Source organism: Rhinopithecus roxellana, chromosome 3, assembly GCF_007565055.1.
Source record: "Rhinopithecus roxellana isolate Shanxi Qingling chromosome 3, ASM756505v1, whole genome shotgun sequence".
NCBI classification, from domain to species: Eukaryota; Metazoa; Chordata; class Mammalia; order Primates; family Cercopithecidae; genus Rhinopithecus; species Rhinopithecus roxellana.
In genome coordinates this window covers 154482153-154495804 of record NC_044551.1, presented here as the reverse complement: position 1 = coordinate 154495804, position 13652 = coordinate 154482153, and the positions used below count along the sequence as shown (strand labels likewise).

Sequence of the window (13652 nt, the reverse complement as noted above, 5' to 3'; positions counted from 1 at the left end):
GATTTTGGCTCACTGCAACCTCTGCCTCCTTGATTCAAGCTATTCTCCTGCCTCAGCCTCCTGAGTAACTGGGATTACAGGCACGCGCCACCATGCCTGGCTAATTTTTTTGTATTTTTAGTAGAGACAGGGTTTCACCAAGTTGACCAGGCTGGTCTTGAACTCCTGACCTCAGGTGATCCACCTGCTTCAGCCTCCCAAAGTGCTGGGATTACAGATGTGAGCCACCATGCCTGGCCAGTTTTTTCATTTTCAAAGAACAGATAGTATTCTCAGTAGTTCAGAAGAAGATAAATTCAGTTCTGTGAATATGCATTAGATAAAGTATTATAAACATGCATAGATTACCTTTATGTCTAAAATTAGGCACAAACAGAAACAGCCTATATCTACATATTCTCTAAACAGGGTGGAATCAAACTTTGATGTGCTAGCTGCATTTGCTTGACTTGGATCATTTTTCTAAAAATGAAAACTTCACAGTCAAACTCTTGGATTGGTGAATGCTTCCTGAGGCCTCTTTTGCTAAGACTCCAGAAACAGCACAAAGGATTTTGGAGTTAACTGACACAATTAAATTATATGAAAAGCTCAATAGTGCAAAAGATTAATAATAATATAGGTTCATCTTAATATCATAAGATGTAAGAAACATTAATGTCATAAGACATTAAATCATGCCAGTGACATCACAAGACAGTGCATGATCACCTGGAAGGCTTTGAGAAGTAAGTGCTAGAAATAAGTAAGGAGACAGAAGCTTGATTGGTCTAAGAAGGTCAGTGTGGACCTTCAACTGAATTTTGAAGAATGTTTAGAATTGGAAAAGATGAGGTATGTATGTGAGATGAGGGTTGAGGGTGAATAGTAGTGGGAGATGGATAGGGAAGGGCACTGAGTAACATTCACGGAACATTAAACTGTGCGCCTGATACTGTGGCTTGTACCTTTATCTCGAGGGTGAGGCAAGCAGCCCATGACCATTAGATGGTATGGAATACTCTGGGATCAGATTGTTTGCATTTACTATTAGATATGTTAGGTTTCCCTCTAAGTCTCATGATCCCCATTGGTTAAAAAGACACAATAGTAGTGTTTATTTCTAGAGTTAGATAGCTTGCAAAAGCACGTAATTTATATATGATAAATATCAAGCGCTCAATGAATGTTAGCTGCCATTATTATTGTGATGATGGTTGTTATATGGAGATCCAGGGGATAGTCTACCCTTCGTCAGAGGTTACTAATCTGGGCCTCTTTGATATTTCTTCTCTTGTGAACTTAGAACTTCTATAATACACTTTTGTTTTAAATAATCTATTATCATGTACTTTCTTTGGAAATTCCTCAAGATCAGGGATCTTTTAATATGTAATATGTCTCCCATCCCCAAAATGTCTCGCCCACTGTTGAACACACAGGTGTGGAGTTGGTTGATTTCGCAGATTATTGCACAGGGAGATGTTACATTTTCCTAGGAGGTGTATGTTGCCTTGTGCTATTTTCCTCAACCCCACCTGACAAATAAAAGCAACTGATATAGAAGGGTTTCTCCTCTTTTGACCTTGGCAGTAAATCCTAGCATTACACCAGCCATCTTAGGTGAGGTTAACCAATCCTGTGATTGCAGACCAGGAGGTGACATGAGAAGGTATGGAAGAAACATACCTTATAAGTAAATGTAAGGTCAGCTGGTGCAAGAGGATAAAACATCCTCTAAGCTTCTGGCACATCTCAAAGGAATAGCTGGAAAAGATTAGCAGAATAGTTTTGGTGGTGTGTGGAATTCAGGCTTTTGCCACCTTGAAATTGTTCTATATCCTTTAGCTAATGAAAACAAAGAAGAGAAAATTCTATCTTTATAAAGAGAAGGGTCTTTGTATCTGGCTTCTTAACGTTCATGATGCTCCTCCTTCTAAGCATGGACAGTCAAGCTTCATGGGCAAGTCACCCAGCAGCCCCTGCTACCATTTAATCCATGGGGTGGGGAGGCCAAGCAGGAGTTTCCTGTTTCCTGTCCCTGATCTTCCAACCAATGAAAAAAGACAGTGATTATTAATGGAACAAAGAAGTGCCCTGAATCTTACTTTGGGTATATTGCTGAGTTATATAATCTGTGTCTGAAATGGATAAAAATATAGAAAGATCAAGTAATATGGTGAAAGAGAGCACTAATTCAAGATTAAGGGAATCTAGATTCTGTTTTAGGGCTGTCGTTTATTAGTTATGATTTGGGCAAGACCTTTGGGGTCTCAGTTATATCAGAAGTGAGATGGTCCCTGAGTTTTCTTCTAGGTCTAATATTTCCTATTTTAAAACATTTTTTAAGAATCTCAAGGTCTGATCATGCTTTAAAATCTCCAATTTTCAGAATTACCAGAGTAGATGAATTTCCATCAGAGGATAAGAGAAAGAAAGATGAACCTTGGTGCTTAAAGTGAAAGCAGTCAGCACTTAAGGCACTGGCTTTGACTGCCACTTCAGAATGCGGAGGTTTGAAAGATAACAAGCGGAGTCTTAAAAATTACTGAAACAATTTAAAATATTTATTTATTAAAAATCTTTCAGAACTAATTTGAGTAAATGATAAAGCAAAGCCAAACACAAAAAGGAGTAATCTCTAAAAGAAAGCTCATCCTTAAATATTGGCTTCTCTTGCTAAAGCCACTGTAGTCTCTTACATTTAATTCTCGTTTATTTTCCACTAGGGGAGAGAGAGATTTTTCAAAAGGAAAAAAACCCTTTTGTTTGCCTGTTCTGAAAATACCACACTCCAGAATATAAAAATGAAAGTGTGGGTTCATAGTACATGCAGGCCCTACGTGTGACCTATCCTGAAGTGTTCGTTCTTGATTTTATGTGACACTGGGGATGTCCTTGAGGGAAAAAATAGCCAGAGGTTTTACTTTGGTGATGAGTTATGCTAGCAGGCTTCATGTCTCACGTAAATGGTAACCTTTGCTGAGTGTAACCCTAGCTCTTTGTAAAGAGAACAGAATTAGACTCCACCAAATGAAGAGTCCAGGACCTTGGCAATCTTACCCTGGAAAGATGACAAGATACATAGAGATCAGACAAATGAACAATGATGATGCCTTTATAACATTGCCTGAATAGCTAGGATGTCTGCAGAGTTATACTAGCTTCATGGATATTATATAGGTTCAGTGGTCTGAAAAATAGGACATTAGATCTATTTCAAAGTGAACAACTGTAGAATTTGATAGTAGCTTCATTAGGAAAAAAAGAGGAAAGAGAAGTAAGGTAAGGCAAGTTTAGCAATGTACAGTATTTTAAATGTATCAAAATGTCACATTAGTGAGAATATTTTAAATTCATACAATAACCTAAACTCTGCATTCTTTTTTTTTTTTTTTTTTTTTTTTTTTTTTTTTGAGGCGGAGTCTCGCTCTGTCGCCCGGACTGGAGTGCAGTGGCCCGATCTCAGCTCACTGCAAGCTCCGCCTCCCGGGTTTGCGCCATTCTCCCGCCTCAGCCTCCCGAGTAGCTGGGACTACAGGCGCCCGCCACCTCGCCCGGCTAGTTTTTTTGTATTTTTAGTAGAGACGGGGTTTCACTGTGTTAGCCAGGATGGTCTCGATCTCCTGACCTCGTGATCCGCCCGTCTCGGCCTCCCAAAGTGCTGGGATTACAGGCTTGAGCCACCGCGCCCGGCCAACTCTGCATTCTTTTAAAATGTTACTTAAGTTATTTTGATTTGATGGAGAGTTTATTGTGCTGTTCCATATACTTTCTTTTGCTTGCCTATTTTATTATTTAGTGTTTTTGTTTCGCTTTGTTTTTAGAGACAGGGTCTTACTCTGTCACCCAGTCTGGAGTGCAGTGACATGACCGTATGTCACTGCAACCTTGAACTCCTGGGCTTAAGTGATCCTCCCACCTCAGCCTCCCCAGTAGCTAGGACTACTGGCATGTGCCACTATGCCTCGCTAATTTTTTTTTTTTTTTTTTTTTTTTTGTAGAAATGGAATCTTGCTAGGTAGCAGAGGCTGGAGATTTAGTGTTTGCATGTTTATCTATATTCTATTTGATAATAGATGCCATACTAGGTAACCTTTATTCACGTAAAGATAATTAATTCAAAGTGTCCATAAAGCACCAGATATGGTGGAAGATTTTAACACTTTAATTACTTTTTTATTTTTTATTTTTTAAGAGACAGGATCTTGCTGTGTTGCCCAAGCTGGAGTACAGTAGCTGTTCACATGGGCGATCCTAGCACACTACAGCCTCAAACTCCTGGCTTCAAGCAATCCTTCGCCTCAGCCTCTGGAGCAGCTGAGACTTCAGGTGTACGCCACCACACCTGGCCATTTTTTATTTTCTATTACATCTAACAGGGTTGGAGGGAGAACAGATAGTTGAGGAAAGAGGTACGTGAATTAAGTCAGTAAAGGAGTTGTGAGTTTTGTGTGTATGAGATGGTTTCCATCACTTTCCTAACAAATCCAGCTTCTGCTATGGCCCACTAGGTCAGTCCACAGTCACCACTGTGACTGTAGTATTAGTCCCTGCAAAAATAAATGCATCTGTTTTGTGAACATACTCAAGCTGCTCAAGAAGATGATGATATTTGATGTCAACTGAGTATTTTGGTGATAGTTTTGAAAAGTTCTTAAGGAAGCTTGATACATGGGAAATTCTAAAGATGCATCTCACTGTTTCTTCCCCAGTTAATCTAGATCATTTTCTAACAAAAGTAGATTTTAATTATTTTATGTCTCTTGATGTATTAGCATGCAGTCTTCACATTGGTCTCTGTTTCTTTTGTTTTCTTCCTTGCTTGCTTTTGGGAAAAAGAAATCACTTTTAAAAAATTTTCAACACATTAAACTGATGTCAAGGGTGAGCTATTGTTTTCTACATGACTGGAAATTTTACTTCACATTTAGAGTTTTGTCTCGTCCCAGTGTTTTGTCAATTTTTTTCATTTTACAAAGTGCCACAGAGGAGGTCTGTCCTGTCATTGTTAATCATCTGTCTCTCCATGTTAGATTAAAATGCTTACTGTCCTGGTTCTCATGGTTCCTATATCTAAATTGTGTTTTTATATAAAACCATTTACTCTATGAAGTTGTTACAAAAGATGCGTTTCTATTTGAATATCTATGTAGCTCAACCCTTACTGTACTTGTTTTCTTGTTGTCAAAGTCCATGAACAATGTGAACAGATAGTTGAGGAAAGAGGTACGTGAATTAAGTCAGTAAAGGAGTTGTGAATTTTGTGTGTATGAGATGGTTTCCATCACTTTCCGAACAAATCCAGCTTCTGCTATGGCCCACTAGGTCAGTCCACAGTCACCACTGTGACTGTAGTATTAGTCCCTGCAAAAATAAATGCATCTGTTTTGTGAACATACTCAAGCTGCTCAAGAAGTATCTGAACCCTAAGCCCTGAATTTTTTTGTAAAGAATTCTACAAATTGGGTCTTTTAAAGCTAGTTCCTCTATTGTCACAAGAACAACTGGGGAAAGATAAAGATTATCCCAAAGTTGAATGATGTGGCAAGCTACTTTTCACTTTGTTTCGTTAGGGAACTTTCATATTTTGCTAAAGATTGTGTTTATGAGCTTTTCTCTTATTTGAGGGTGAAATGTTGAAATTGAACTAGCCCTAGGGCAAAGGAGAGGAACAGTGATGGTGGGGGGCCCATAGGCCAAGTAAATAGTCTACAGTGCTTCCTGGGTCTCACTCTCTAACACTTGTAGTGGTCATGCTGATGAGAGATGACAGGAGAAAAGTTTCCTAGAGTTAAGAGCCTTCCTGTCCCGGAAGCAACAAACAACTCTGAATCCAACTTTTGGCAGAACTGCTAATTGACATAGTTACTATTTTGCAAGCTCTCCTCACCTCTTCTGTCTGCCCCTCCCCAGAACCCTTTCCTACACACACATTATAGTGTTTTCTTCCTTTAGAACTAGCCCTGCAAACCTATCACTTCCTCAAGCCCACATCAAAACTGACTTGTTTTATTCTAATCTCTGATAGACTGGTTCAAAGACACACATTTCTTCATAAACACATTTCACCCCTTCATTTGTCTTTAGGAAGAGCCATTGCTTTAACCCCAATGGTACCCGCTCCACTGGTGGCATTCTGAAGCAGAGACATCATCTTAGAGGTAGGGGAGATTAGATGTCTTTTACATCCTGCTGAATGCAGAAGAGACTTTGATATTTAACCCTCAAACTTTTATTTCCTTTGACATGTCACCTAAAGTAGGAAGAAGATGTTTGTCTTGTTTTTGTTTTTGTTTTTTTTTGAAACGGGGTCTCACTTTGTTGCCCAAGCTGGAGTGCAGTATTACAATAATATAACTCACTGCCTTGAACTCCTGGGCTCAAGTGATCATCCCTCCTCAGCCTCCCGAGTAGCTGGACTATAGGCGCATGCCACCATGTTCAGCTAATTTTTAAACATTTTTTGTGGACATGGACTTTTGCTATGTTGCTTGGGCTGGTCTTGAACTCTTGGGTTCAAGCAGTCCTCCCATCCCTCCCTCTCAGAGTGTTGGGATTACATGTGTGAGCCACTGTGCTCAGCCTATTTGTCCTTTTAGATGCCACTGGGTTTAGTACGTAAGTTTTTGTGTTATAAAATCATGCCCAACTTTTAAAAGGGGCTATTCCATTTCTGTTAGCCATACATACATGCACACAGAGTTACTGCCCAGAGGAACACTGTGTGCATAAGGACAGCTAAGACCCCATACTGTCATTAGCTGGGAGTCAGGTTACCTCCCACATGGACAGTGTCATGTGCTAGAGATGTGTGCAAGTAGAAGAGTCCTAGAGAGGAGAATCTGTAGCATTAAATGGGCTTTGCAAATTAAAAAAAAAAAAAAAAGGCCGGGCGCGGTGGCTCAAGCCTGTAATCCCAGCACTTTGGGAGGCCGAGACGGGCGGATCATGAGGTCAGGAGATCGAGACCATCCTGGCTAATACGGTGAAACCCCGTCTCTACTAAAAAATACAAAAAACTAGCCGGGTGACGAGGCGGGCGCCTGTAGTCCCAGCTACTCGGGAGGCTGAGACAGGAGAATGGCGTGAACCCGGGAGGCGGAGCTTGCAGTGAGCTGAGAGCCGGCCACTGCACTCCAGCCTGGGCAGCAGAGCAAGACTCCGTCTCAAAAAAAAAAAAAAAAAATAAATAAATAAATAAATTAAAAAAAAAAAAAAAGATCATTCACAACAACCCTCTCTGACCTTAATTTTTAATAACTGTGAAATGGAGTTAATCACCTAGGCACTGTACTAACCACTTTATATACATAATCTCATTCACTCCTCACAACAACTCCAATATCTAGGGATATTATTATTCCCATTTTAGAAGAAAGGAAACATAAGCTTAGAGGGTTTACACAAATTGCCCAGAGTCACATGGTTAATAAGCTGTGGAGCCAGGAATAAAATCCACACAGTTCATCTCTAGAGCAGAGACATCTTCCTTCAAGTACTTCCTTGACCTGTGTGAGTAAATCTCATAATGTGTACTTCTTGGGAAACAGGAGGAAAGGGGACCTAGGCTGTAATGAAAAGCCTAAAGTTCTACTTTATTTATTTATTTATTTTTCCGTCTAGATGAACCTTTATTTTTACACATGTTCTTAAAGTCCAAACTTCTTCTTTTTTTAAATTATACTTTAAGTTCTGGGATACGTGTACAGAATGTGCAGGTTTGTTACATAGGTATACACATGTCATGGTGGTTTGCTGTATCCATCAACCTGTCACCTCCATTAGGTACTTCTCCTAATGCTATCCCTCCCCTAGCCCCCCACCCCACAACAGGCCCTGGTATGTAATGTTCCCCTCCCTGTGTCCATGTGTTCTCATTGTTCAACTCTCAATTATGAGTGAGAACATGTGGTGTTTGGTTTTCTGTTCCTGTGTTAGTTTGCTGAGAATGATGGTTTCCAGCTTCATCCATGTCCCTGCAAAGGACATGAACTCATTCTTTTTATGGCTGCATAGTATTCCATGGTGTATATGTGCCACATTTTTTTTATCCAGTCTATTATTGATGGGCATTTGGGTTGGTTCCAATTCTTTGCTATTGTGAATAATGCTGCAATAAACATACATGTGCCTGTGTCTTTATAGTGGAATGATTTATAATCCTTGGGGTATATACCCAGTAATGGGATGGCTGGGTCAAATGGTATTTCTGGTTCTAGATCCTTGAGGAATCACCACACTGTCTTCCACAATGGTTGAACTAATTTACACTCCCACCAACAGTGTAAAAGCATTCCTGTTTCTCCACATCCTCTCCAGCATCTTTTGTTTCCTGACTTGTTAATGATTGCCATTCTAACTAGCGTGAGATGGTATTTCATTGTGGTTCTACTTTATAAATAGGCTTTTTGGGTTTGGGAGGACTCTCTTAAGGATATAAACAGAGATTTCCACCAATAACCTTCTCATATGCAGAACACTGGCTCAGAAACTTAACTCTGAGAATGGTGTATGTTTATTGCTTAGATATATAAGAAGATATATGTGGTATTACAGTTAGTTGAACTAGACAGTGTATAAAAAGCTATTTACGAAATATGAGAGAGATGCCTGATAAATGTGTTGATTCAATTTTTTGGATGTGAAATAGCTTTGGGTTAAAGTCCCAAGACTCACATCAGAGGCCTTGCCAGAGACAGAACTGAAACTATGTTCAGGAAATAAAGATATTTACCACAGCCAAAGGGTAAATTCTCACTAGCCTCACTACAGAAAATGATACAATGACACCTCACTGCAGTTCTCTCAGCATCAGGCAATATATCCATGTAACAAACCTGAACATGTACCCTTGAATCTTTAAAAAAAAAAAAAAAAGAGAGGGAAAGAAAAATAAATGATTTCTAGGGGAGGGGAAGAGAGTGATCAGGACAGGTTGGCATTATATCTTTTTTCCCTTACCCTCTTCCACTAGTGCAGTTTAGTTTAGCTCCTTGCCACCTTGGCAGTATTGATCTGTGTGAGAGACTGAGAAGCTGAGGCAGAGAGGGGGAGAGAAGTAGGACAGTGACAAGCTCATGGAGGCAAGGGGCAGTTTGAAGTGCAAGGAGACGGGACTGGGGGGCCGGGTGGTCATGATGATAAATACATGCGAAGAGCAGGAGCATTTTGGGGAGGTTATAGAGAAGCTGGGACTTAGCACTGAGAGAGGCAGTCAGGGTTTATAGCTTCAGACTTAATCTCAGGGCTGTCTCTGGTCCCTGCAGTCACTTCTGGGATGATGCGGAAGCAATGTTCCCTAGGGTCACAGAATTATTGAATATTGAAGTCCCACATAACCTCAGAGTCCATCAAGTACATATAGCCCCTCAATTTCAGTTTAAAGGGAATTTAAAGTGATTTTGTCCAGTTGATTTAAAACAGCTTTGATTTTCTTGGCAACCTTTAATATCACTTTCTTTTGCAAGTTGCTTTCCTGTTAAAAATTCTATCTATAGAAGACCCCGTGTATATGTGTTTGTCTATGTGTGTTTATGTGGATGTGATGTCGATGGTGGACCTCATTTGTCAGACAATAGAGTGAAAGATTGTGATTTTAGTTACCTTGTTAGCTGCAAATCAGGAACAAAATTAGCCAATCTATAGATATTTATGAAGTATCCACTCAAGGTATTCCTTTGTTTCTGATGGCCAGACAGATATTTTATTTTATTTATTTACTGAGACAGGTTCTCACTCTGTTGCCCAGACTTGAATGCAGTGTCACTCACTGCAGCCTCAACCTCCCAGACTCAAGCCATCCTCCCCACCTCAGCCTCCTGGATAGCTGAGACTACAGGCGTGCGCCACAACGCCTGGCTAATTTTTTTTGTAGAGACAGGGTTTTGTCCTGTTGCTGAGACTGGTCTCCATCTCCTAGGCTCAAGTGATCTGCCTGCCTCAGCCTACCAAACTGCTGGGATTACAGGAGTATAGACAGCATATTTTAGGCACATAATTTGGATACCATTTGCTTGCTTTCTTTTTTTTTTTTGAGACGGAGTCTCGCTTTGTCGCCCAGGCTGGAGTGCAGTGGCGCCATCTCGGCTCACTGCAAGTTCCGCCTCCTGGGTTCAAGCAATTCTCCTGCCTCAGCCTCCCGAGTAGCTAGTATTACAGGCATTTGCCACCATGCCTGGCTAATTTTTTTGTATTTTTAGTAGAGATGGGGTTTCACCATATTGGCCAGGCTGGTCTTGAACTCCTGACCTTGTGATCTGCCTGCCTTGGCCTCCCAAAGTGCTGGGGTTACAGGCATGAGCCCCTTTGTCCTGGCCAATCTTTTGCTTTCTAAGTGCTTACATATTCAGTAGGGAAAGAAATAATAACAGTTTCTCAAGTACAATGGAAAACCACTTGATAGTTTTACAGTGATTCTCAAAATGTAACATGTGTATGCATCATTCCAAAATCTTGTAAGAATGCAGATTCTGATTTAGTATGTCTGGGATTTCTTACAGACACCTAGGTAAAATGGATGCTGCTGGTCCACAGACCACACTTTGGCAAATAGCTGAATAAAGTCTTCGCATTGGTTAAAATGTAAGGCATGTATAGGGAATAGCAAGTCATTTTGACAGGGAAGATCAGATCTCAAAGAGCCTTGAATGCCAAGGTAAGGATTTAGGTGATATTCTATGTAAAATAATCATTGTAGTTTTCTATACTGGGTAGAAAGTGACATGATAGAACCTGTACTTAAGGGAGATTTATCTGTCATCATGTATAGGACAGATGTGGTAAAAGCTTTTTATATTAGGTATTTAGTACCTAATACTAATTCCTGGCCCTTAATTCTTGGCCCTTAATGCCAAATGAGAAAAAATTGCAGGAAGGAGAGAGGAGGGGGGACTGGCAATAGAGAAACTACCTGCTTTATAGACTGTCCCTGGGTGAGGATAAGGAGTTGTTTGAATCACAAATCTCTTTAGTCTGCCCAAATTCCAAGAGATCCCTGCAAATCCCTTGCTTATTTAAGGATACAGTCATAAAATATGGTAAATTTCTCTGCTAGATCCAATTTATCAAAAATGTATTGAGTGCCAAATACAGTCCTCTGCTATTTCAGGCATCTGTGTATTTCCTAGAGTGTTTAATGCAGGATCCTTGTAATGTTAATGGTGAATGAAGGAATTCATTCTGCTTAATTCTCCTATTTCAGCTTAAGATGCACTAATATATCCTTGATAAGACTTTAAAAAGCAAGGACATGATAAACACAAAATATAGGATAGTGGTTACAATTGGGGGAAAGTAAGGGGAAGAAATAAGGGAAGAGTAAATAGATGATGTGAGTTATTGTTATTGTTCTAGTTTTTGGGTTTGAGTAATTGATTCACTGGATTTGTTATATTATTAAAATAAATAAGGAAATGAACCAGTAAATAAAGTAGAAGAGTACCGTGTATGTTAATAATACGAAATATGATTAATTAAGCACCTGAAGTCTATTTTTTTAAATCTACATGAATACACACTCAAAAGTAATACCGGAGTGTCTGTCCTGTCTACAGGGTCTGCCAAAAGTGGGAGAATGAAATTAAAGTCGCTGCATCAGCCTATACCTATGGAGGGCTTTTCCGTTTAGTATAATTTCACAATGCAGATAGTTCAAATAGTTATCCCATCCCGTCTGATGCTTGGTGAGATCAGGTAAGGCAGCAGCCCCAACACAATATACTAACTTTCTACTACTATCTAAATTTTTGTTCCATTCAGTAGTTTACACAGGGCTTTCACATATCAAAACATGCTTGCCTGCCATTTTACTCAGTGTTACATTCTTGCCTTCTTGAATCTGGGGCCAGAGGTCTTGGAAGAATGTCTTGTGGGAATTTGGTGTGAATGTCTTGGAGGAGTTTGGTGTGCTCAGAGTCTTGTACTTATAATTGCCGGACATTAAATATTTTCTAATCATTGACATGATACCAAGGTATGAAGAAATACATCCTGGGAGGTCAAATCCACTTTCAAAATAAAAGTTCCTTCTTTGTTTTCTGTCCTAGTAAGTGAGTGGAGTTCTGGCTTATTTTACAGAATATACAGGAATTACTCATGTCAGAAATTTAGGATATAGCAAAATACAATCAGTGCTAAAACAACTCTGAGTATAATTTAATTCTTTTGATGCACAAGGCATTTTTAGGGGCTTGGGTGATCCACACAAATGAATCTTCCTGAAAATGGAAATAAACCTATTATTGCAAAAAAAATATATATATATATATTTTTTTTATTATACTTTAAGTTCTAGGGTACATGTGCATAACGTGCAGGTTTGTTACATATGTATACTTGTGCCATGGCAAAAATATTTTTAAAAATAAAAGTAGTAAATGCTTAAGGACAAAAATTCTAAAAATTCAGAGCAGTGAAGGTACAAAGTGAGAGGTAAAACTGACCCTTCCAAATCCCCAATTTCTGCTATTAACAGTTTCTTGTATACCTATACAGAAAATTTATCTGCATATTCAGCTGTGTATATAATTTTTTTTTCACAAATGGGATCATACTATAGTGGAATTACAGGGGATAAAAGGATATTCATTTTATATTTTAATAGTTACAGCTAAATTGCCCTTTTGTTAAATGGTACATTCTCAGTAGTTATTTGAGAATAACTTCCTCAGTGCTTCTAAAATGTATCCCATTGTTTTTTAAACTTGCTTTATTTTTACTCATAAGTGAGGCTGTGCATCTTTTGTATGTTTATTGGTTACTTCTGCTTTCCCTTCTTGTAAAATGCAAAATGCCTGTTGAGAACTGAATATTTTCCCCTGGTAAAATGCCTCCAAATTGAACACAGAACATTAACGATGTGTTTTTACAGCTACATTTTTATAGTTAGACTCCATTAAAGGTGAATGTTCAAGAAATAATAGTTTAAAATCTTGAGATTCTTTTTCATTTTTTTAAATATAATACATTGTCATACCAATGTCTAATACCAAGATGATGACATTTGGTGATTTAATGAACATTTGTACTTTACCCAGTCTTTAGTCTAATTTGAGCCTCATGCAAGTTTGGAAGATTCCTGAAGTGGAAAGCCCCAACAATGAAAAGGGGGTTTGTGATAGTTGACTTCCCAGTCACTCCCAGCTCCATCCAAACAGTACATAGTTTCCTCCCACTTTGCTGATAAATAACCTTGGAAATAAATTTATACCCATGGGTATAATTCTATGAGTTTAGTGCTCATGCCTCTTTTTGTTATCTATACAGTTTCTATCATACTATGGCTACTTAGGAAGTGTCTAAGAAAAACAACAATTATGCTGGTATTTGATTTGTCAGTTGTGGCTGGGGGCATCAGTGGGACATAGAGCAGAATTCTTGCTGAGGAATATGATCCTCACTTGATTCTAATTTTATCTTTGTGGTGAAGCTTTTAAATATGAGGGCAGCTGATGTTGAATAAATCTGTCCTCACAAGCTGTATGAGATTGAAGTAAAATTAAATATTTGGGGTTAAATCCAAATGTAAAGATGTGGAAACGGCTGATTAATCTTTTGATATTTCACTTTCTGCATCTTGGTAAAAAGGAACTGTTCGTTGTGATAAACACAAAATAGCAACAGTCCAGTTTGAGGCTTATGATAAGCTAAATGTGTGCCCTAACTTAAGGTCT

The 13652-nt window shown here is 39.0% G+C and overlaps 1 protein-coding gene across 10 annotated transcripts in view; it reads left to right on the top strand.

Annotated features, from left to right (window-relative positions):
• The window catches only part of KLHL3 (kelch like family member 3), a 287169-nt gene that overhangs the window by 38737 nt on the left and 234780 nt on the right, over positions 1–13652 (top strand). The window contains exon 4 of one of the 10 annotated variants that reach the window (XR_004056392.1): positions 4178–4394. The exons of the other annotated variants lie outside the window; for them this stretch is intronic. The gene's annotated coding sequence lies outside the window, so the exon portion shown is untranslated. The remainder of the gene's footprint in view (positions 1–4177; positions 4395–13652) is intronic. 10 annotated transcript variants of the gene reach the window in all.